The sequence below is a fragment of the Colobus angolensis genome, unplaced genomic scaffold, assembly GCF_000951035.1.
Source record: "Colobus angolensis palliatus isolate OR3802 unplaced genomic scaffold, Cang.pa_1.0 Scaffold202, whole genome shotgun sequence".
Lineage (NCBI taxonomy): Eukaryota > Metazoa > Chordata > Mammalia > Primates > Cercopithecidae > Colobus > Colobus angolensis.
The window spans coordinates 4,487,376-4,496,192 of record NW_012115178.1 but is presented as its reverse complement, the minus strand read 5'-3'; positions in this window follow the sequence as shown (position 1 = coordinate 4,496,192).

The window sequence follows — 8,817 nt, the reverse complement described above, 5'->3', positions numbered from 1 at the left end:
TTAATTATTAAGACAATTCTTAAGCTATTTTTAAAGTTTCAGTCTTGAATTTATAGTTAGACCATTGGAGATAAAGAAGAAACAAGGCTTCTCATTGTGTTTTATTTATATCTGTGTGGGACTTTGTATACTGGATATATATATCATGCCCAGTGGCATGCTCCTATAGTCCTAGCTATTTGTGAGGCTGAAGATAGCTTTAGCCCAGGAGTTCAACGCTGCAGTGAAGTATGATCAAACTGCTACACTGCAGCCTGGGTGACAGAGTGAGAACACTGTCAGTAAAAAAAAATAATAATAATAAAGTAAATTGTTTTAAATGCTCAGATGTGTACAGAAATAATACGAAAACTTAATTTTAGAGTTATGGCATTACTGAACAAGGTAATGTTAAAAGAGCTAAAACAATTTCTCACAGGTGATTTATATATGTCCTCTTTTAAAACACAAAATTCTCCCAAGATCTCCATTGTTACTTAAATTCCTTCTATTGTTCTTTAAATAAATATAAACACAAAACGGCATAAACTCCTTTCTCTTATAGCTGTTACACAGTTCTAAAACAAAGGCAGATTTAAAAATTTGACACGAAAGTACAAATTAATAAAATTCAAATTAACAGCATTAATTTATTAATGTACTGCAGTAGATAATGCAGTTGGCTGAAACTTAAATCACCTCTTTGAGTTTACGAATATTAGCCATACCTTTTTTTTTTTTTTGGAGACAGTCTTGATGTGTCGCCCAGGCTCATCACAACCTGCGCCTCCCAGCCTCCAGCAATTCTCATGCCTCAGCCTCCCGGGGAGCCAGGATTACAAGCATGCACCTCCACACCCGGCTGATTTTTGTATTTTTAGTAGAGAGGGGGTTTCACCATGTTGGCCACACTGGTCTCAAACCCCTGGCCTCAAGTGATCTGCCCGCCTTGGCCTCCCAAAGTACTGGGATTATAGGTGTGAGAAACCACGCCTGGCCTAAAGCTGTATCATTTAATGCAACATGGAGTTAGTATAACAGTATAATTTAAATCACCACTAAATATATATCCAATTAGATTTTGCTGAAATTTGGAATAAGAAAGATTACCTGCAGTTAGTTTTATTAAGACTATTTTAACGCTTTTTTTTTTTTTTTTTTTGAGATGGAGTCTCGTTCTGTCACCCACACTGGAGTGCAGTGGTGCCATCTGGGCTCACTGCAAGCTCCACCTACCGGGTTCACGCCATTCTCCTGCCTCAGCCTCCCGAGTGGCTGAGACTACAGGCGCCCGCCACCACGCCCAGCTAATTTTTTCGTATTTTTAATAGAGATGGGGTTTCACCATGTTAGCCAGGATGGTCTCTATTTCCTGACCTCGTGATCTGCCCGCCTCGGCCTCCCAAAGTGTAAAGCTATTTTTAAAGTTTCAGTCTTGAATTTATAGTTAGCTTATTGAAGATAAAGAAGAAACAAGACTTCTCACTGTGTTTTATTTATATCTGCATAGGACTCTATTTGGCCAATATTGCAACAATTGTTGGCAAAAGAGAAAAAGATTAATGGAGATAGTCTGTGTCCTCAAAAATTCCCTCTCACTCTCAAAACAGGGCAGACAGGTTTCTGTAGTGAAACAATTCTGACACAGACATCACACAGTTTGTGGTTTTTCAAACAGGCTCAGCACCACGTCTGCCGTATGAATGAGGCTTGAGAGGGCAGAATTTCACAAGGTGATTAGTAGATACCAAAAGTCACTCATTTACACCATTTCAAAATTAATCATAAATTGAATTTTATTATTTTTTCCATCCTGTTTTCATTTTAGAATATTCAAATTACTGTTACACTTTTATTGGTACAACGTGTCTGAAAGCATTTGGCTTTTGCCTGGTACAAATATATCACTTACATTACTCAGTCTGTCCCTGTTCATTTCTTACTAGCCCCTACAAAGTAGTACATTAGTCAATTGTGTTATTTTCATTATGTGAAATCAAAATATTGATTTATTGAAACCATAAGAAACAAAAGTCTTGGTAACTGAAAATATTATTCATGTATGTATTATCACTGAGAAAAAGAAATTTTGACTTCATTTACAAGTAATTCAACATAAGCATAGTGGCAGACACTAGCTGTTGCTGTCATTTAGATAGCAGGACATGCCCACCTAATAGGAGCCAGTAACAAACACTGTCACACTGACAATCTGTTAGCTAAGTAAGATGGCATGGCAAACCATGCAGACTCATATTGAAATCTCATGACAATATTTAGTTATAAGGTGAATATTCAGATGTTTTAGACCCTGCCTATTTTAATATTTTAAGATGATCATCGCAATAAAAACTATTTATTTCTAAAAATCCTCTAGAGAATCCTCTAACCCTTAAGAATCTGTCTGAAGATTTCAAGAGGTTCTAGATCCTAGTCTGAGGAACACTGTATAGGCTGATAGAGAAAAATTCAATTCCTGGAATTTGTGTTATCATTATATTTATTCTTTCCTGGAGGTAATAACTCAAGAGTTAGAAAATGTGGTGGAAGGGTGTAATATTTATTAAACAACAAATACTTGACAGGTGTTTTACATACAAGATTGCATTTAGTATTTGCAACAATTCTGACCTAACTATTACCCATTCTACAGCTGAGGAAACTGATGCTCAAAAGAATTATGTGCCTTGCGGCCAGGCACGGTGACTCACGCCTGTAATCCCAGCACTTTGGGAGGACGAGGCCAGTGGATCACGAGGTCAGGAGATGGAGGCCATCCTGGCTAACACGGTGAAACCCCGTCTCTACTAAAAATACAAAAAATTAGCCGGACATGGTGGAGGGCACCTGTAGTCCCAGTTACTCGGGAGGCTGAGGCAGGAGAATGGCAAGAACCTCGGAGGCAGAACTTGCAGTGAGCCAAGATTGCGCCACTGCACTCCAGTCTGGGCGACTGGGTGAGACTCTGTGTCAAAAAAAAAAAAAAAAAAAAAAGAAGTAGGTACCTTGCTTAAATTCATACTGGTAATAAAAGCAGGTTAGGGGAAAGACAACGTTCAAACTAAGGATCCTCAGAATCCTAATCTCAACCTTTTTCTATTATTCTGTGATTTAATTTAACATTAAAGATAACCAAATACTGTATAGCTTTAACAAGGAAAATTTTTATGAACTGATTTGAAATTCAGTCAATACATAGAACATAATAAAAAGGAAAATCTTCAGTCAAGTCTATGTGTTCTAGGTTATGAAGGAAAAAAATTCAGTGTCAGACCACCTTCCAAAATGTTTCCGGGCTACCTTCTTTAAATTACTGATGCTTACACATGAAATGAAAGGCAATATAATTGTCAATAAATAAAAACAAAGGAAAAACCCTGCAACTATAAACAACAGTAATGAAATTATCCAAGACACATCATCTGTGCCCATGTTAGTCTCCATTAATAGAAATGACTCAGAATTGTCTTAGTGTTCAGTTTTTGAATAAAGTGACTAAATAATAACTTAATCATTTAAATGCATGTTTCATCAATCAAAATCACCTTTACTTTAGGCAATAAACTTTTGTTTTAATAAAATAGTTTTCATTACAGGATCCCAGGAGACTTATATAGAGTCCCAGCATTTCTAAGAGCTTCTACAAAGGTAGATAAAACTGTTATATTTTTTGTAAGTGCACAAAAATTAATTTGGGATGGAAATTTTAAAAGAAAACATAGGAAAATAATTTTGCAACATTGGCCTTAGAAAAGATTTCTAAGACACAGAAAGCAGAAACCATTAAAAACTTAATAAATTGGACTTCACCAAAATTTCAAACTCTGCTCGTTAAAAGATACCACTAAAAAAAAAAAAAAAAGGCAAGCCAGAGACTTGGAGAAAACAATCATAATCAAATATCAGAAAAAGGAACTGTATCAAGAATAAATCAGGAACTCTCATAACTCAACAATAAAAAGAAGAAGAACCCGAAGAAAATATGGGCAAAAGTCTTAAACAGACACTTCATCAAAAAATATACAAATGGTTAGTAAGAAAATGAAAAGATAACGTCATTAATCATCAGGAAACTGCTAGTTGGTGCAATGAATACAATACCTCCTGGAATGGCTAAAATTTAAAAGACTGATAATACCAAATATTGGCAATCATATGGAATAACTAGAACTCTCATACATTGTTGCTTGGAGTGGAAAATAGCACTTCTTTTGAAGAACTATTTGGCATGGTTTTATAAAGATAAACATACACAACCGGGTGCGGTGGCTCACACCTGTAATCCCAGCACTTTGGGAGGACGAGGCCGGCAGATCACGAGGTCAGGAGCTCGAGACCATCCTGGCTAACACGGTGAAACCCTGTCTCTACTAAAAATACAAAAAAATTAGCCGGGCGTGGTGGCGGGCGCCTGTAGTTCCAGCTACTCAGAGACTGAGGCAGGAGAATGGCGTGAACCCAAGAGGCGGACCTTGCAGTAAGCCGAGATCGCACCACTGCACTCCAGCCTGGGCGACAGAGGGAGACTCCGTCTCAAAAAAATAAAAATAAAAAATAAAATTAAAAAGATAAACATACCCTTACTTAAATTGTGACCCAGCAATCCTACCTCTACATATTTGTCAGGATAAATTAAGACATATGTCCACAAAGATCTATAGATGAACATTTACACTTGCTTTATTTGTAACAGTCCCAATCTGGAAACAATCCAAATGTCCATCAACAGGAGAATGAATAAATTATGATATATTGATAGAAGGGAATATTACTCAGCAATAAGAAGAAACACATTAGTGGTATGCACAACATGGATGAATTTCACAGACATATTTAACAAAAGAAGCCAAAAATGAAAGAGTATATATTGTGTGCTTCTATTAATATAAAGTTTAAGAACAAGCAAAGCTACTCTAGCAATGATAGAAAACAGAACAGCAATCGCTTAAAGGGAAGGGGGAAAGTGAACTGACTAGAAAATGGTACAGAGGAACTTTCTGAAATGATTTAAAGCTCTATATCTTGATCAGAATGTAGGTTACATGTGGGTGATGGTATATTCATTTGTCAAAACACAACAACTATATACTTGAGATCTGTGCATCTCACCATTATGAACTATATCACATTAAAAAAAGCATGCTTAAATAAAAAGAAGAGAGCATCAAAAACAAAAAACAAGTCTGTTGCTGAAGTTTAATGCCAAAGGATTTACTGTTTCTAACCAGTGTACTGTGGTTTTTGGAACTTTTTACTCTACCTGTACCCCTTCACTAAACATGTATTGATCCCATCATTACAAGGCATTAAGCTAAGCTGGTAGACATTGTGTCTGTGGAGGCATCAGTCAAGTTGACTCAAGAACCATATAAATATAATTCTAAAGTAGTTCACTGAATGCTTTTAATTTATATTAATTCCTTTATTTAATAAGTATTTACTGAGCCCTTATTTATATGGCAGGCAATGTTCTAGGCACCAGAGGTTCAGCAGTGACCAAGACACCGCACCCCTTGCCTGACGGAGTTTCATTTGACTTTGGAAGAGACAGATAATTTAAAAGTATACAAATAGGCCCAGTGCGGTGGCTCACGCCTGTAATCCCAACACTTTGGGAGGCTGAGGAGGGCAGATCACCTGAGGTCAGGAGTTCGAGACCAGCCTGGCCAACATGGTGAAACCCCCATCTCTACCAAAAATACAAAAACTAGGTGGGCGTGGTGGCACGCACCTGTAATCCCAGCTACTCAGGAGGCTGAGGCACAAGAATAGCTTGAACCCGGGAGGCGGAGGCTACAGCGAGCCAAGATCTCACCACTGCACTCCAGCCTGGGCAATAGAGTCAGACTCCATCTCAAAAAAAAAAAAAAAGATACAAATAAATAAATGAGGTAATTTCAGATGGTGAAAAATATATTGAAGAAAATGAAATATTTAGAAGATGAAACATTTGATCACATTTTACTCATTTCTGAGGAAGGGTGTGTGAATCACATATTTGCTTGTCATGTTATTCTTAGTGCCATTGACATAAAAGATCAACTCTCACATACTTTTATTCTCACTGTGCAATGAAAACAGTTTCAAAATGAGAACGAGGCCATATTTTACCAGTGCACATTTATGTACACCTTATTTTCTTACACGCTCCTTTAAAAAGGACAGATTGACAATTCAGCAGATCATTACACACAAATTAAGAGCATGTGGACTGTGTGTTTAACCAAAGCACACCACACTGTTAAGAACCATTATGGTACCTCAATTTCACTGGGAACTCTCACTTTTCCTCAGGGCTCAAGTATTTAGAGTTATACTTGTAAGTGACTAGAGATTTGTAAAACCTACTGACTTGAGATAACTCATGAAAATCATACTACATACCAACCCCTCATTCATTATATCATGTATAGTATAGAGAGTAAAGGTTTCAGACTGTAAAAATCTTATTAGCACCTAGTACATTAGAATTGTTTGAGAGACATACAGCTGTCCCATACTATTTCACCAGCCTATGCATCTGTTACCACTCAACAGTATTGTTGCTTTTTATCTTTTAATGTTTATATTGGTTCTCATCAAAGTAGAAGCAGAGATACCAGACACTTGAATTTTAGCTATGTTTAACATCATTGAAAAGCTAAAATTGTAGTAATCTGGACTAAGATCTCAAATCTTGTCATGAAGCCAGCTTTCTCAAAGTCAAGCAAATCTGTGCCAGGCAAAACATGGGTGAGATTATTTCCTGTTATTTTAATTTCTACTATGGTTTATACCATTTTGAGAAGTGGTGTTATCTTTCATTAGTTAAACTCTATTAGCCCTTCATGGAAGACAACCGGTGACAAGCGTCATTAGTCACTGCCTGCTTGGAAACAGAGATGCTGCCAGGAGGCAACACAGTCAGCCTAGTGGCTTACTGGCAGAACTGAAGTTAAACCAGAGTGCTGAGTTGTCCTTTCTGGGCTAATCTTCCAGCATCCCTTCTATGCCACACAACTCATATGGAAGAACTTTTGCTGATTGTTAGTTGATTCTATACATGATGAAAATCTACATTTATGTTCATTTGCCTTGCAAAATAATTATGACAGTGTTGGTAGCTCTCGAGAAACCATAGAACAGGTTTTCAAGTGAAGGCAAGCAACTGAACAGAGGACACTCAGGCCGCACAATTGCCTGAACAAAAAGAAAATTAAGAATCAAAATGACTGCTTCTATAAGAATGAAAATGAAAATGGACCCCTACAATTTATACAGGAAGGCTGAGTTGGGTTTTTCCCCTCTATTTTATGAAAACATATCCAGCGTGTTAGTAATCACATGAAAAACAATCACTTGTATCTTTTTAAAAGCAGAGTCTGAAGCTGATGGCAGATGCAGGAAAATGCCTGTTGATCAGATCTTGCTTCATGTTTTCCAGCCGAAATGTGTCATACTCTAGACTGAGAAAATACCTCCAGGTCGCCCTCCTTGGATGGCACACATGATGATGTCTGAAGTCATCATAGAATGTTTTATCCTCCTTGGTCATTCTTCATCATTCCGAGATACATGGTCAGTAAAGGACCCCCTTTTGGTAGATCATATGGCCCTTAAACCTTTGGAGTTGTTAGAAATAATGCCTTTGGGCAGGACATATCTGGATTTGAATCTCAGTGTGCCATTTACTAGTGTGGTCCTTGGTAAGTTCTTGGTGCTTCCCTAGTTCCTTGAATTGGACATAAGACCTACCTTCTCACATTATTGTAAGATTGAAATAAGATGACATTTGAAACATACCTGGCTCATAAAAAGTACTCAAATAACTATTGGCTCATTTCCCCTTTGCTTCTTTCTCATAATTCTTATCACACATTGCCTCATATAAGTAGTTACCTGTGTTACATCTTATCTTTCCCCTCACTAAACTATAACCTCCTTAATGGTTGGGATGATGGCTCACTCATTTTTGTGTCCCCGGACCTCCCCCACATAGTGCCTTAGACAGAGCGGGCACTTAGAAACTATGTATTGAATGTTATTTTTTCTAACTCAGCATATACTCAGCAATTCAGTGAAATAAAACCATAGTCAAAATGTCCAGTGATGTCTCTTTTCTCCATTAGGTCGGCTGCTTTTATTTTTAGAAACGTCTTTCTGAGCATTCACGTAGACTGATGGCCATTTACTGCAGGCAAGCAATCTTCCCAGGTTAGATTGGACTATCTATTTTCACAATTCAGATGAGGCTTTGCTTTTATCCTGAGTTTGTGATATGCATGTTTAGATGAGCCCAAAGAGTAAAGCAGCCAAACTATTCCACCTTTTGTCAGCTGAACATTCATTACCTACACTGGCAGATTTCTGGCATGGCTGACTATATACCTGACTCTACATATGACTATATGTATGGATATAAGACATATACATATTGTTTGTATAGTCTTTAATATATAAAATATATTTGAGAGAAACCTAAATGTGTCCAAAATTCTTTGATCCAAGAAAAAAATGTTTAAGTTCTACAGAGGTAAAATAAATAGCAATTATATAAATACATCGAAGAGGCAAAATGAAATGAAAAAATCAGTCACATTGAGCTATACTTTGTGCATTTTACCTGGAAAAAGAATTTAAGTAAATTACATTAGCCTTGAATATTTATGAATTAAGTACAACTTTTCTTTCCTTTACCTTTCCCTTTGGCTCTTTAACCTTAGAAAACCTCCATTTTCTTATCTCACAGGGCTGTTTTAGGGATTAAATAAGTTTACACAATCCCAAACACAGTGTCTACTACACATTACAAACTCAAGTGTGTGGCAGGCTGTACTGCTATTTATGGCACACCATAAG